Source organism: Typopeltis vanoorti, chromosome 23 (genome assembly GCF_054136105.1).
Source record: "Typopeltis vanoorti isolate ZY-2024b chromosome 23, IOZ_Tvanoo_1.0, whole genome shotgun sequence".
Lineage (NCBI taxonomy): Eukaryota > Metazoa > Arthropoda > Arachnida > Uropygi > Thelyphonidae > Typopeltis > Typopeltis vanoorti.
The window spans coordinates 63,108,681-63,126,271 of record NC_143571.1 but is presented as its reverse complement, the minus strand read 5'-3'; the positions used below and the strand labels follow the sequence as shown (position 1 = coordinate 63,126,271).

Below are 17,591 nucleotides of genomic sequence, written 5' to 3'. Positions count from 1 at the left end.
GAATATATTGTGTTTCATTGAGTTTGTATGGTATTTTCGGTGCGTGCGTGTTTCTTGTTCATAGTATGTCCTTAGTGCTCTTTTCAGGCTATTTTTGTTTGTAAGGTTTCTGTATTCAAAAGGTAATTTGTTTATCATGTCTGGGATGTAGAAGTTTCGTGTGGCCTTTCCGTAGTGAATATTGTATTTATATGTGATATAATTAGTTGTCTGAGGCCTTGTTATACGGTAGGTATTTCTGATTGTCCTGTAGTTGGCATCGAACTAATGTTTTAGCAAATCTGAATAGTGACATAAATGTTTTGCTGTCAGTATTTTGTGTTGTGACATTGCAGTGTATATAAAGTCATTATTGTCTCTTTGTTCCCAAAAGATCAGTTTTATCATTTTGTACTGTAATGACATTAATCTATTTAGTTTGTAGGCTGCACAAACCTGTGCACCCTACAACATTTTTGACATATCCATTCAGGATATGTCAGAAATAACAGACAAGACATTTCAGGCCTTTCATGCCACTTTGCCTCTACTAACCATCATATTGAGTGGGATAAGAGCCTTATGCCATACATAGAAGATACCTACCATTCAAGAACCTTTAAAGAAGCAGCTACAGTCGCCCGTAAAACTGAAAACCTAAACAAGAATCAAGGTCTAATTTTACCAGAAATTTGGAAAACTTTTATCAGATCATTAAACATCAAAGAAATGAACTTTCATAACAATTGCGTAATGAGCCATAACGAATAAATCACGTTAACGAGACACGCACATTGTCACGCACAATAACAATTTTTTGTATGAATTAGAATTATCAGTTATAACCTAGTCTATAACCTTCATTTTAGCTTACTAGTTTGTATTCCCTGAGGATGCCAATAGAAAAAGATTGGCGAAACATGTAGGAAGATAAAATAAAGCTACTTGACAAAGATTATAAAAAAAGTGTAATAGTCTTATGTCCATAGTCAGTTTCTTTCTTAGGGCCTTTTACAAAAATATAAAAGTTTCTTTTTCTTTTCCATAGGATCCTATTTTCTCTTATATAGCACACAATATTATTCCTGTTGTCTCACTGAAATATAAATATTTCTTACTTCTTGCAGTTCTATTTGATGCACAAATACTAATTTTGTATCAGAGAAGAAAAGGTTTATTCTACTACTTCACAAACAACAGATCTAAGTAGAGCTATTCATGTTAAATCAGTTTATAGTTTCAAATTTCCCAAATTGCCTTTTCCATAGTAATCCGGTGTCCTTAAGACAGAAGATGAAACTTTCCATTCAGCGTTTCCTCGAACATTCAATTAGAATGATGACTGCAATATCTTCTTTTATTTACTAAATACATGTTGACAGTCTCAACTCCTCCAATTTAAGGACTACTCACAGATCTACGATTCCTTTTCGGAATCTTCTATTAATATTTTACCGACTGTCACGTAAAACCTAAAAACATCCTAAGAACAAAATTTCTCCGGTCTGCGTTCTTAAACTTCTATTAGCTCTCTCTTGTTTTCCTCGTTACCCCAATACCGAACACTCTCTGTCAGCTGTCAATCTCCCATCAAACTCCTCGGCGAGCATGCACACTCCATGTAAATGGCAAGTGAGAAGCTCAGTATAATGGCTAACACGTTGTCTCCGCTAGCGTAACGATATTGAAAAGAGTGATATTTGTTGTGCCTTCTTTGTAGATATCTGTTATCAGCTGGATATATGCTATTTCTACTCCTTGTTCTATTAAAACTTGGAAAACTGCATTATGTTCAACAGTGTCAAATGCCTTTTTAAAATCTATAAAAAGAAGACGAAGTGAAATCTGGTATTCTCTGTATCTTTCTGTTAGTTGAGTAATAGTTTGAATGTGATCTATTGTCGAAAAGCCTTTTTTGAAGCCGGCCTGTTCTTTGCAGCTATTTTCGTTGATGGAGGTTTGTATTCTGTTTAGGATGACTCTGGCAAATATTTTATATGTGTGTGATAATAGACAGCGGGTCTATAATTACTTATGTCTTCCTTATTACCTTTTTTATGCAGAATTAATACCTGTTACGAAACTAAAACTAATGATATACAGAATAGAGAAAAATTGTAAAAAGGTTCATAATTATAAATTATGATTATGTTTACAAAAACCCATGTTGTAAGCATCAGCCCTGAATGTTTTGTTCAGATTCGTGTTCCAGTCGATGTCAAAGTTTAGCCGACGAATGGCGGCTAAACTTTGACATCGACTCACCACATTCGCCGAACGTGACTCTACGGTCACGTTCGGTGAATGTGGTGAGTCGTCTACTGTGGAAGCACTTGCAGTTGACTCCCTCATTATGGTATCAGTCTTTGTTCACCTCGGATGGCACGATTTGTCAACAATTTGCCGAAAAGGTAGGCGTGCAACATGGCATCGTATCACAATGCCCCTTTTAAACTCCACCAGTTCAATTCTCGAAGCCATTTCACCCTAACACACTTGTACTGACTTTGGAGAATCATAATCCTCCAATTTATATTGGCTCGTCCATGGTGGTGGTGTCCGTTGACTTCTTTCCAAGCAGTGTGTGTGTGTATTGTACATTAATGGTTTAATCATCAAACTTTGTCTCTAGTAAACTCTTATTCATAACTCATGCTTCTTCGAAGTTGGTCCGCAAGGTAAATTGCCTTTATGTTTAGTTAAATAGGAATAGCAGAAACTTCGCGTTCAGAAACTTTCATGCTACTGTATTTTAATTAGTATTATGTGTTAATATCACACAAGGGGGGGGATGCTGAAAAGTTCTGATAAACATCTAGAACAAAAATGATATTAAAGCAACATATAGCCACAAGAAAGAAGATATCTTAAAACCCTTTACCCTTTATTTTAGAATAATGTGTAAATTACATGGTTTCTACCTCAATTCCTTCATGGTGATTATCAGAACTTTCTAGCATACTCTCATATATGCTAGAAAGTTTTGAAGTTAACGCCATATAACTAGCGTGTAAAATTGGCCGCATTTATTTGTTCCTGTCCATTTGATTTTCATTGTACTTCACTGAAGAGCTATTTTGTTTGTGTAATTTGAAATTTTTTTCGTTGTAAATTTTATTGAATTTTAAGTTGTTGGTATTAATAAATGAAATAATTTTGCAATTTGATTGGTTTAAATAATTACATAGATAATAATATAAATATTATTTTTATTCTTATTTTTCTCCCTTGTACGTGTGTTGAGTCTTAAGTGCTTTGAAGAATTCATGTTGGAGGTTTAATGGAATATTATCAGCGCTGAGAAAGGATTAAAACCAAATTTAATACTTCCAATATTTCGTTTCCGTCGCAGAGACATCTTCACGGATTACAAAAAAAAACATTTTTTGTAACACACACACACACACACACACACACACACACACACACACACACACACACACACACACACACACACACACACACACACACAATAATACAAAATAGTGAGTGAAACTAAAGTCCTACCTAGGTGGCGCGCCCTCTATGGGCATTTGCAGGTGGCCTAGGATGTAAAGAGGGATTTCTGATAATTAATGTTTCCCAAATTTTGGGAAGTTTAATGCGACTGTATTTGTTAAAAATTCGGTTGATTCCTGAGTGCAGATGCTGATTCAAAGAATAGTCTTTCTTTTTTGAATTTAGTATGGTGAGGCATGGTGGTTTTTTCCCAGGAGATCCTGTGAGTTGTATCCAAAACATGGTCTGCAAGGCCATATTGACTATAATCGTGATTGCAGATATATGACTTGTGTTCTTGTAACTGGATGGTTGCTGATCTACCTGTCTGTCCGAAGTAAGCCAGTTTACAGGCACAAGGTACTCTATATACTCCAGGCACTGAGAGAGGAGAGAGCTGGTCTTTGGTGGAACGGATGATGGTAGCAAGTTTATGGTGGGGCTGAAAAGCTGTATGGAGGTTGTACTTTTTTAATGATCTGGCTATTTTTTCTGATGTACCACGGATGTAAGGTATGGTGATGGTATTTCTGAAGTCCTTCTGAAGAGATGGTCAGGGAATGGGGAGGGACTTGATTATTTTTTTAATTCTGTAGTCACTGTAGTCACTCATTGGAAAGGAAGGTGTTGTGCATGTGTTTGAGTTCGGTTGAAAAGGCAGTTTCACTGGAACAAAGATTGTGGGCTCTATTGGTAAGAGTTTTAATAATGCCATATTGCTGAGAGGGTTGGTGGTGGGAGAGTTTTTGGATGTATCTCCTGTATGAGTAGGTTTTCTATATACAGAGAAAGGAAGGCGTATTACTAAGATGTCTAGGAAGAGTAAACTATTGTTATTTTCCTTTTCCATCATAAACTGGATTCTTGGATGTAGACTATTGAGGTGACTGAGGAAGGAGTTTAATGTGTATGAGCCATAAGGCCAAATAGAGAACACATCGTCTACATATCTTAGCCAGATAGAAGGTTTTAGAGGGGAAGAGTCTATGGCTCTTTTTTCAAAATTTTCCATGTAAAACTTGAGTTTTACATGGGAAAAAACTTTAGACTTTAGTTTCACTCACTATTGTATTATTTTGTGTGTGTGTTGTTACAAAAATTTTTTTGTAATCCCTGAAGATGTCTCTGTGACGGAGATGAAATATTGGAAGTATTAAAATTGGTTTTAATCCTTTCTCAGTGCTGATAATATTCCATTAAACCTCCAACATGCTCCCTTCTATGTGTTAGGTCTACTAGCCTGTTACAGAGTTATCTTAAGCCCTTATAAGTCGTTCCCGTCTTAAGGATAAGTGATTTGTCTGCTTGCAGGAGGAAAAAACCCTTAAGTTCTTCACATCGGCGACAGGAATGGAACCCAGGACACTACTTTCCCAGGCATATGGTTGCAAAGCCATATGCCTGGGAAATATAGCCACTAGGCTAACCGCACGGACATTATTTTTTTAAATTAATATTAAACCAATTATATTAACTTGCATTAACATTAAATTTAATATTTAATAATTAATGTTGATACTAGTTATTTATTATTTAAATTACTCCTAGAGCAATGGAAGAACAATTAAACATTGCACCCTTCGACTGGAAAAGATCTAAGTTTGATTCTCGTCGTGACGAGAGGATTCTTTGTACTGTTTTTTCAATTATTCACATCTCATACGAAGGTAGCATGAGTTTCTCTGGTTTTTCATACCTCATACAGGCAAATCGGTGAATAAATTCGGTTTGATTTGATTTTTATAGTGAAAAAATATCAACAGTCATACTGCGCCAGGACACCGGTTACAGCAGTACAATGGTAAACTGTTAGTAGGACAACCACAAACATCGGTAGGTGCCCTTAGGGGGGGGTTGAATCCGCAGGCTCTCCGTTGGAGAGCGGATTCGCTAATATTCGGTCAACAGGATACACGCAATTTTCCGATACAGAATACTATTGGAGTGGGCGGTAGATGGCGATGTGTGTCGATGGTAGTAGTGTATGAGGTTTAAATAGAGGAGACTGACGATAAATCCAAGGACACCTTGGTAGTGTCACGTAATATAATATTTACATTTAAATAAAATATTAAATTTAATTAAAATTTAATAATAAATAATAATTTATGTTTAAATAATATTAAATATTAGTGAAAGGTGTTGATTTAGTATTGTAAATGTATTTCTGTTTATTCAACATTAATAAAATGATCTCTGTTGAATTAGTTAATAACATTATATTATTATTATTATTATTATTATTATTATTATTATTATTATTATTATTATTATTATTATTATTATTATTATTATTATTATTATTATTATTTTGTGGCACCTCCAAGGAGTCCAAAGACTCATCGAGGGGGAATGTGCCAACAAACATCGAACGATTGATCACCTTCCACCTACTAACCGTGCTCAAACTTATTTAACATTTTGTGTGAGCCATTAGTAGTGGAGGCCTTACCAATCGACCAACCTTTGTTAAAAATAATTTTTCTTCGTCTTGCTGGCCCCTTGTTTCTTGCCATTGGCGAGTTCATTTACTTTCAAGAAATTAGAACAATAATGTTACATTGTGAATTTTCAGTTAAATATCGAAAATTAAACCAAACTATTTAGTATGTGTTCTTACTAATACTGAGGTGGTATGAGAGGGGGTGTGAGCAGATCGAAAAAAAATCAGCTAACGTCTTTTATTCCCTTATAGGGAGTAAGCGAGGCCGTTTTAGCCCTATCTAACTTTTGGAGACTGAATGAGCAGTTCAATCTCGGCCGGTAGCCAGTCAAAGATAGCTGGCCAAAAACTATCATCCATTTTAAGTGGCATTCAGTGAAGACATGGCGAACAAGTGCCGCCATCTTATGGTCACTAACACTGACACTACATATTTATTGTCTGAAGTAGTGTGGGTTTTCAGGTAGATTTTCTTGAGCCTTCAGAACAAGAAACCCAAGTGGCCAGGAGAAAAAGACTGTTGGTCATGTCAGACTGAGTAACTCGGGAAATAGTTGAAGAAAGGCTTAGAAAATGTTCCTCTAGTCGGCGTCAAGATTTGAACTTAGATCTTTCTTTGGGTGGCCTAGCGCTACGGATGCAAATGTCACTTGCACTGAGCTACACAGATTAATTTTGTGTTAACGAAATGTAACATTATTTTTGGGGAAAATAAAGTATCATTTTAATTGAAATGTGGTGCATTATACCTAACGCTTTACTTTTTTTTATTGTACAGATGGAAACCTTTAAGAAATATAGAATATGGAAAGCTTTTGCCACTTGGCATAAGAATGTCAGGAGAAGCAACTTTTTACATCGTAGAGAACTGGTGAGGATAAAGCTACTCTATGGAAACGCTGCTAAATGAAAAATTGTTTCATATTGAATTTACTCAAGAAACAGATTCTGCTGTCAGATTCAACTTATTTATATGATCAATATCATATCACCATCACACCATAAAGCTTTACTATAAAATTGTTATAAATGTATAATAAATATCATTATGTTACAAATTGCTCTTGCTGATATGAAAGTATATTCCCACACTTTCAAAGTTATTAACCAACATTAATGACTGAAACGTATTTCTCTAGAAAACTGTTTAATTCAAATGCGATGGACAAAAGAGGTGTGTTGGAATCAGTCTTTTCCTATTCGGTTCTTTTACCTATGACATGTCTTCATCTAAAAGCCTCAGTATTAAATAAAACATTGCTTATTGCAGACTTCCTTTTCTGACAGTTGAATTTACCATTTCATCAGAATTGTGGAATACTGATTATGAAGACAGATTAAGAATTTGTAGACTGCAGACACTAGCAAGCAGGAAAAAAGGGTGATATGATTGAAACGTACAAAGTTCTGAAAGGTCATACATATCAAAACAGTCATTTAGCACAGGTGCTAAAAGACTGTTCAGATAAACTTGGCTATTCCTTTGACCAGGCTGTATAATTTCAGTCTCAGAACAGGAAAGACTGCAGGAATGGAAACAATGTAAGATAATCCCATTGCAGAAAGGTGGTGCAAAGACTGATGAATCCAACCATTGCCCAGTCAGTACCTCAGGAGTGGTGGTGAAGATTTAAAAAAAATGGTCAGGGATCACATTCAGAAATGGGTTCACAGTGAATGTCTGCTTTGCAATGAACAGCATAGATTTACCAAGGGAAGATAATTCTGGCAAGTTCCTCACATTCCATAATAATGATAACATTGAACTAGAAAAGTGGAATGGATACACCATGATACTTTTGGATTTTGCTAAGGCTTTTGACAGAATACAACATGGAAGACTTTTGCATAATTTGGAGAATAAGGGTTTCGATTATAAAATATTAGCGTGGATAAGAGGATGGTTGCATATATCAAAAAGTATACAGGGGGTTGCAAGATTTAAAGTAAAACTAGTTATGTACCACATGGATCAGTCCTTAGTTCACTCTTGTCAGAAAGGATTTGACAGGAGAGATACAGCTATTTGCTGATTATGCAAAGATAGGTAGGGCAATCAGGAATCCTGCTGATATGTAGTACTTGCAGAATGATTTGAACATGCTGGAATTATTGGCATGAGAAAATGGATGTCAGTAAATGCAAAGGCATGCACATTGGTGTGATTAGATATCCAATGTTGTATTAGATGTGTGGGAATTTTTTTTATAAGAAACTGATCAGGCTAGATTTCGGAGTGTCAGTAGATAGTAAGTTGAAGTTCAGGGGCCATAAAACAAAGACTACAAATACAAATCAAAATATAATTGTAATGCTGAAGCGAACTTTAACATGTAAAGATAAGGATGTCATTTTGCCTTTTTACAAGCCCAATAAGAAATCAAAAAAAAATCAGCTAACGACTTTTATTCCCATATAGGGAAGTAGGCGAGGCCGTTTTAGCCCTATCTAACTTTTGGAGACTGAGTGGGCAGTTCAATCTCCACTGGTAGCCAATCAGAGATAGCTGGCTGAAGGCTATCACTAATTAATCGGTACGCAGTGAAGAAGACGGCTAACAAGTGCCGCCATCTCGTGGTTCCTAATCCTAACACGATATTTTTAATGTCTGAAAATAGTGTGGGGTTTACGGCCGATTTTCTTGAATTTACGGGACGAAATACCCGAGTTTCCGGGAGAAAAAAAACCCGTTTGCTCGTCCCAGTGATTGACTAACTCGGGAATCGGTCGAGAAAAGGATTAGAAAATGATCCTCTAGTCGACGACTAGATTCGAATCCAAGATATCTGGTCTCCTGGTTTACATGGTGATTCTGATACAATAGAAAAAGTGCAAAGGAGAGTGTTAAAGATGATATCACGATTGTGGAATACTGATTATGAAAGACAGATTGAGAATTTTTAGACTGTGGACACTAGCAAATGGCAGAAAGGGGCATGATATGATCGAAGTGTACAAACTTCTGAAAGCATCATACAGGATTTCAGTTGATGGGATTTTTCATTTTATCGAGGGTGGGGAACAGTGGTGTAGCTAGAGCTTTTACCGCCAAGAATGTCCCTGAGTTTACTGCCCCTCTCAACACAGACCAAAAATACTATATAATGTAGTTCCTTAATTACAATGTAATTTCAATTGTAGTTCCTACATAAGTCAAAACGACATATAGGGAAATAAATTAAAACACTATGCTTATTTCTGAAGTAAAACTTTAATTTCAAGATTCTAAAATGTCATTATTCTTGCTTTGCTGTTAGCAAAATCGTCAATGACATTGGCCACGTCTATTTCATAGTAATGTAGGTAATTCTTAATCAATTTTAATTTAGAAAAACTTGTCTCACAACTAGCAACATTTACATATAATTGTGAGGAAAATTCGCAGTAGTATTACACTATTTGGAAATTAGTTCTGGAGACTGTATTGAAGAATTAACTGCAAAAGTCCAAAATGGTTCAAAGTGCCACCTGGGGAGGACCTCTCCCCCCCCTCCCCTAGCTACGCTTCTGATGGGGAAACAGTAAGAGAGCACCCTTGGAAGGTGATAATGAACTCCACTAAGAAGGAGTTATGTGCTAGATTTTTCTCTCATAGGATGCTGAGTGATTGGAATGGATTGCCATTGGATGTGGTATGTGCAAGTAGTGTGAATGAATTCAACAATAAGTTTAATAGTTGGTATATGTAGTATGTGGCCTCCCTCGATGAGTCCCTGACTGCCTGGAGGTCTCTATGTTTTTTTATCTCAAAACTATTTTACATATATACAATAATCGTCTTGAGTGACATTCCAACATGTTATTTTACAAAGTACAGCAATTAGTGCTGCAGATTATGGCTCATTTTCCTTTAAATTTTTTGCCTGCATACTAATAAATCATATCACACAAGCAATGTGTGATATGATATGTTCTATGCTTCGCAAAGAAAACTATGCGAAGAGACATTTCGGTATGAAATATGTCCACCCCGAACTTCGATGCAGCTCTCACAACGTCATACCATGCTTAGCACCAAGTGATTCAGGAGTTCATGAGGCAAACAGACTCACTCCTCCTTCAGAGCAAGGATAAGGTCTTGTTTGTTTTCTGGAGTGGGAATTTCGAGCAGCATGCATTTCCCTATTCCATCCAAAACGTGTTTTGTGGGGTTGAAATCTGGAGAGCATCCTACCCACTCGATTCGATTCGATTAATATCAGCACCACAGAACAATCGAAGATGAAGATGAAGAACTTCGTTGCGATATCTATCACCAGTGATAGTACCTTTTTTTTGCAGTATTTGTAGCTCGGTGAGTCTATTAAGCATAATGAGCATACACCCACTGTGCATACCATGACCCCAGCACCTCCGTGTTTATTCCTTTCAAGAATATTCTCAGGACGGTAACCAGCACCACTTTCACGCCAGATCAATTGTTGTTTACAATCGGAGAAAAAAGTGAAACAACTCTTATTGGTGTCTTGTCCAATTTTTATGGATGCAACACCACTGAAAACCTGCTCTACGATGAGCTGTGGATATAGAGACGCAGACTACAGGCTTTGGAGTGTATAGATCTACTTATCGCAGTCATCTTGCCACAGTTTGTCAAGATATCCTATGGAGTCGACTTGCAAGCAGACCTGTTGTGGTAAGTCGATTATGTTTTGCTATTATAATCAAAATTCTGCCTTCATTCTCAGAGTGAGAACGACCTCTTAGCAAACGTCTGGAACACATTTCATTGTTTTGAAACGCTGTTTAGAGCCTGCATGCAACTGTGAGAGATTACAAGTTCTCTGACAATTCAGTAATTCGGCAGCCTTCTTCAAGTTTTCCAATAATTCTTCTCCCATCATCTCCATGATTGAGACATTACGAGACATCTAAGTTTGCAACTTTATTCTTTCAAGAGATGTACTTCCTATAAACAAGTTCGCTTAACGCTGCATTATGCTTTTTATCCTGTTGAGTGTTACCACGTGACCCTTTGCGCGCGATTAGAAAATTTGAATGTGTACCCCTTCTACTCGAAATCATCAGTTATATAAATGCCACAAGCTGATTCCTTTGAATTTGCAGTTGTAATTTGATCTTAGGTTTTGAACAGCGGTGTAGCTCGATTTCTCACTCGCCTCTATCATACCATTGCAACTTTTACTTTCTCGTTCTTCTTTTTCACTTGTACTAGCATCTCTTTCATATCTTCTCGTACACACTTATCTCTTACTAACTCATTCAAATCAGCCAAAATAAACATCCTCATCTTCACTCTTTGCATCCTTATCATCATTGGCATCCTTAATCTTGGCACCAGGGAAAACCCGATTTCGCATTCTTCTCAAGCACTTCTACTTATCAGTGAGTCAGCATACCATATTCGATTTTTATTATCGCTCTCCAGTTTCGATCCTTTTCCATAAATCTCTCTCATTCTCCATTATAATGATGATCGTTTGTAGTCTACTTCGTTTTTTTTTTATTGAGCCAGAATAATATGTTTTCATTTATGATTGGAATCTGTGTTCGATTTTTTTTTTTTTTTTGCAATATATGATCATCTGGAACGCTTTCTGTAGTTCAGTTGAAGTGGCGTTTACATCCATCACCGTATTCCACCAAAAGAAAGATTTAAGTTTATTTTTAGTCACTGACTAGAGGCACTTTTTCTAAGTCTTCCCAAGTTAGTTCACCTCCGGCAAGTATAAGTTGATTTTATCTCCTGGAAACTCGTTTTCGTACGGTAAAATCGAGAAAATCGACTAAGAGGTATGATCAAGAGATAGCGGCACTTGTTTGCTGTCTCTTCACTAGATGCCACTTAGAGTTTGATAATCTTGCACCAGCTATCTCTGACTGGCTACCACAGAGATTGACCTACTCACCTGCTCACACAGAACATTCCAAAAGTTAGGGTTCAAATGGCTTCGCCATCTATATGAGAATTAAAACGCTTTAGCTGGTTTTTTTTGTGAGAAAAAAGTGTTTCCAGTTTTAGCAGAGTGACATGTTGCAGGATTTTTCGATATGTCTTTTTTTTTCTTTTCCACTCAGGGACACAGGACTTCAAAGATGGAAGTCAACAGAGAACTTACGTGTCATGGAATTTATATACATAAACGTAATAGTTCCCCTAGCTCTCATATAAAGGCAAGAGAGGTGACATGCTTGATATGCAAGACTAAATCACATTATCAGTTAAAATTTGCCGAACATTCCAAAGCGAATTCAAAGGAATATTTTTTGCTACGTTGTGGGTAAAGAGAAAAATATTTATGTAAAACTATCATTGAATGTTGCTGTTACAAAGGTCAGAGAGATGGAAGAAATAGCTGAATTACGGAATGATTATTTTGTGAAGGTTTATCATCAGGGTGAAGGTACAGTAGTAGCTGATGAGACAGGCGTGGATATGATCATTGGAATTCACGAACTAGAGATGCTTGGTATATTTGGTATATCTCATTTAGCAATAAATTCCACCCACCAACCACTCTCCAAGAAAAAAAGTCATGCCGCACTCTCTTATGTACCACACCTTTATACATCTTACAAGAATGACCTCTTGTCTCTGTCGCCTTTCCTCCTTCAATCCTTTGGAAAATATCCTGAGTATATATTTGATAAGCACCCCTTAACAATTTATGTCTCAATCATATCGCCTCTCTTCCACCTATTGACTAGCATTCATAAGGTGAGGTAGTTGTCAGTTCCCCTTCTGTGAATCAGTTTAAGAAGGGGCATGATAGGCATTTTGTTAATGATGGTTGCATTCTGGGAAGTCTGATAGGTATATGTGAACGATGTTTATTATTATTATTATTATTATTATTATTATTACGTGAGATCTCCAAGGAATCCAGACTCATCGAAGGGAGGGCACCTACTCTACAACTCTCTGTCTCCACTACTCAATCCATCAACTATGTTGATGGATACTGTGCGCAGATATGGGCGCCAGGGTTTCTTTGTGATGGGAAGGAAGTGGAGAGGGTCCAGAGACGAGTGACCAAGATGATAGCAGGTCTGTGGAATGAACCTTATGAGAACAGGTTGAAGATTTGTGGGTTGCAAAAATTGATTGATAGTCGGAAAAGGTATGATTGAGACATTCAAATTACTGAAGGGTTTCTATAGGATTAATCCAGAAGAATTTTTGAGAATAGGATTGGTGGTGGGAGGACTAGGGGCCATACATGGAAGCTGGGCAAGTGTGGTTAGCAGGAGTGTTAGAACTAGGTTTTTTACTTGGAGAGTGGTGAATGAGTGGAATAAGTTGCCAGAGTCTGTTGTGGGTGCCATGACTGTGAATGAGTTCAAGGCAAAGTATGATAGATACTGTGTGGATGTTAAGTAGTTGTTTAGGGCCTCCCTCGATGAGTCTAAGGATTCCTTGGAGTTGCCCGTAATAATAATAATAATAATAATAATAACTTCAGAGAACCGTATCATCTACACCAATGCCATCTACTGACCTCTACCACCACTAGTATTTTCACAGACAATCATAAACAGCCATGCCCATGGCGGGATTCGAACCTGCAGCCTTTTGACTGGAGAACGGATACGCTAAGCAATATACCAACCATGCTGGCATATAGGCCTTCCGCGATTAGTCTTTGGGCTCCATGGAGATACGTGTTAACGACAACAACAATAATAATAAAAAGTTCTTCTCAAAATATCTTTATCTGAAAATCTGCAGAAGAAAACGAATTAAAATTAATTTGTTTTCTGTAGGGAGCGCGGTTAGAAGGGGACCAATCGTTCGATGCTGTTGGCACACTCTCCCTCGATGAGTCTTTGGACTCCCTGGAGGTGTCAAATAATAATAATAATAATAATAATAATAATATACACTTTTTCCCATTTATGTGTATGTTTTTATCTGTAGGTGACGCTGTTTACTGTCAACATTTCCAGATGTTCAACATGTACCCATGACTAATTCAAACCGCAGTTTATCTTATAATGGTTGCATGGCGTGCTATATGATATGTAGGTTTGAATGGTGCTCAGTAAATGCGAAATATTGCATAAGAAAAATGTAATTTTTTTTATTATCTTATAAAAAATGTTGCAGTAATTTTATTTATTTATTTTTTTAATTAGAAAGAGGACCAAATTAAGAGGATTTAGAGTGGGAGAAAGTGCCTTTTAGATTAAAAAGAGGATCTTGATTTGCGACTATAGTACGTTACCGGCACTATAATTGTTGAGTTTTCCTGCAGTAAACTTCCGTTCAGTACTCGAGTTTGTACTTGTATTGAGAATTTAGCAATTTTCACTACGAAGCTACTGTTATGATTAAGCGGTGCCGTGACCCTCCCCCCTCCTTTCCAGAAGTATTGCATGATGTGCGCATTGCTGAGACTGAATAGTAATTTCCCTCCCCACAACAAGCATTGTTTTGTAGTACATCCGTTTCTTATTTACAATTGTTATTATACATTATTTCAGCATAGCAGTTATTATATATTTATATTTAGTTTATACAATAAATTTAAATTTACAGCAGCTGAAAAATTGATTGAATTTAAGGTATTATTGAAAACTTATGTATTATTTCATTTTAAATTATACACTTTAAATGATTTTTGATATCTTTTATAATTTGGCTGTCTTAGGCAGCTGCATTTATTTTGCAGCCTGTGAATAAATATGCTGCTGGACCTAAATAGACAAATTAGAACTCGTCAAGTAGATGGAATAGTTGAGTTACTGAGTGATCACTTTACAAAGGTCCTGATAGAAATCACCTCAGTGTCATTCCCAACACAACAAGGACTTATGTTGAGATTAGAGTTAGGTTAATTGGAGATGCTTAAGATATTTCACAATCTTTATGCAAGTATGGTGTGAGATTAGTTAGGATATTGGTCCTTGTATTAAGATTATGCACAATGGAATTGGCTCAGCTCTAGTACAATTCCGAAGCAATGGAATGAGGATAAAATAGTAACATTGCATAAAGGATGCTCTGAGACAGAGATAGCAAATTATAGATGAGTCAATATCTCAGGAATGGTGTTTCAAGAGGTAGATTTCAGCAATGGATGGATGGGAATATCATTCTGTAAAGGAGGGGAAGCACAGTTATGGTGAAGAGTTGTCTTTTCTTGCTAATTTAATGAAATTTTTTTTCTAATAAAGTGACAGCTGAGTTGGATGAAGGAAATGGCTTCATGATGAGACTGTTCGGTTTTGCAAATTATTGTTATTGTTATTACTCATGCCTCCAGGGAGGCACCCACTCTACAGCTTTGAAGTAAATGCATTTATTATTATTATTATTATTATTTGTGATATCCCCAAGCAGTTCAAAGACTCATTGCGGGAAGACACCCACAATACAACTCTCTTTCTCCGCCACCAATAAATGCAACAATCCGCATCAGTGCCATCCACTGCCCACACCCACCACGACAGCTAGTATTTTTTTTTTTTTTTTGTCTGTAAATTGCATGTGTTCTGAAGGGCTGATTTGTCTGTATGCAGGATGAAAAACCCGAGTTTCTGGGAGAAAAAACCCTGCTACCTCCATATGAGATCGACTAACTCGCCTTCAAATGAAAAAGTCCATATGAAGATTCCTCCCATCATGACGGGAATCGAACTTAAGCCTTTTCTAATCGAAGGGCACAATGTACTGACAGGATAAAACATGGAATTCTGCCAGTCTATTTAAATAGGCTGGAAATTTGGGCAAAGCAAAAGTTTTTACACATTAAACTGGCAAAGCTGCTAGTTTAATGCATAAAAATGTAAGGTTATGCAAACTGTGTATTACACGTTGACAGAATTGGTCTGAGTGAAATTGATGAGGCTAGGGATTCCGGAGTGATTTCTGTATCTGGATGTTGAAGGAAACACTGACAAGCAAAAATAAAGAGGTTTTTATCCTTCTTTATAATGCTTTTGATAACACCTGCATCTGGACTACCGTGACAGATCGAGTTGCCTGATTTAGAGATGCAGAAGTGGCAGAGACAAGGTAAAGGTAATAAGTATAATAGCTATTCTATAATAGGTATATTCTGCATTTTATAATAGCTATAGAATGCTGAAGATAAATTTGGAGGTTGTCTGTTCCAAAGTCTAGTTGAAAGATGGAAAAGAGGAAATATATATGGAAATATTTAAGTTATTAAAGGAGTTTTATAGGATTGACACAGAAGAAATTTTTCAGAACATGACAGGACATGAAATAAGAAAAATAAGGAGATAATCCCTGGGGATTGTATACATGTGCAGTCAGCAAGGGGTGGGGTGAGGACTAGATTTGTTTCCTTGGAGAGTGGTAAAGGGTGAAATGAGTTGATTGTGGGTGCTTTATTAACAAATGAGTTTAAGAAGTACAATATGTACTGTGAATAAAGGTTAGCATGGCTTCCCACGATGAGTCTTTGATGCCATGGAGATGCCCGAGCGAATAATGATGGCAGTAATATCTCATTTGGTTTCATAGTGCCGTGCCACTCAAATAAAGACAATTATAGGTTTAATTCTATTACATGTTGACAAACTTCTCTGTGTGAAATTGATGAGGCTAGGATTTGAGAATAGAATAGGCAGTTGAGAATGAATGTAGCAAAAGCAACCAAGAATAGTTCATTAGATATTGAAGAAAACATGGACAAGCAAAAATAGGAAGATTATTATTCTTTATATATATGGACTACTGTTGCAGGTCTGGGTTTGTTGGGATGGACGAGTGGTTGACAGGATCCAGAAGCAAAAAGAAAGTTTTCCAGGCCTTTCTTCAGCCAGTTCCTGAATTAGTGATCTTTTGTATGAGTACATAGGTTTTTTTTCTTTCTTTATTTTTTTTTTCATGAAAATTTTTAGTTTTAACCTCGTATCTCAAAAAATGAACTGTATTACCCATACTATTACAGATAATAATAATAATAATACAAGTTTTAAGGTTTAAGACAGCGGGTTGTTTGCCATTTGATCTCTCTCTTGCTCTCCTGAAAGTTTTAATTCATTGATAGCTTGAGCTCACACTCAGTAAAGAATGAATATTTGCTACCCACTTGTTTTCAAAACCTTAGTTGGGGCTAAAGGAGCTCTGCCTATCTTTTTATGAAATAAAAGGTGTTAGTGGATTTACTTTTTTAGTAATACTTCCTTTTACTCAACTATTTCTGTGTATATGTATATAATTATATGCTTTTGGAAAGAATATGAACATTAAATGAAGAAGTAAGGGATCTTGGAGTGATGGTAGGATAAAAGTTTTGAAGTTCAGGGAACTTTTGAAGGTGATGAAGACAATTCAGGATTGACATATTGAGAAGCAGAATATTGAATACCAGCGGAGATAAGAGGGTGGTGGTTGTATAAAGCTCTGATTAGACACTTGGATTACTCTGCTCAGATATAGTTACTGGGATGTGAAGGAAATCAAGTGTCTTGAAAAGGGTATGTATAAAAGCAGATAACAAAAATAATATCAGAACCAGTGAATGTTGGTTATTAGAATAGACTGAGAGCATGTAATGTGTGGAGTTTGGTGGATAGATGGTGTAATATGATTGAGACATTTAAGCTGTTGAGAAGGGATTTTTTATTTTTAATTCCTACCCTTGAAAGGCACCTTATGGTACTCTAGTATTAACACTGTGTACGGGATAAGGAATGAATATTCTAGAAAACCTGTAGAGATCAAATGTGGGATTTT

At 36.4% G+C, this 17,591-nt stretch overlaps 1 protein-coding gene across 3 annotated transcripts in view; it reads left to right on the top strand.

Moving 5' to 3' along the window:
- Positions 1 to 13,852: 13,852 nt before the first annotated feature.
- LOC150093908 (proprotein convertase subtilisin/kexin type 7-like) overlaps positions 13,853 to 17,591 on the top strand; it is a 261,148-nt gene continuing 257,409 nt past the window's right edge. For 2 of the 3 annotated variants that reach the window (XR_016550296.1, XM_090412667.1), the window contains exon 1: positions 13,853 to 13,952. The gene's annotated coding sequence lies outside the window, so the exon portion shown is untranslated. Of the gene's footprint in view, positions 13,953 to 14,261; positions 14,447 to 17,591 lie in introns of those variants that run through there. The other variant, XM_090412668.1, reaches the window with a different exon arrangement.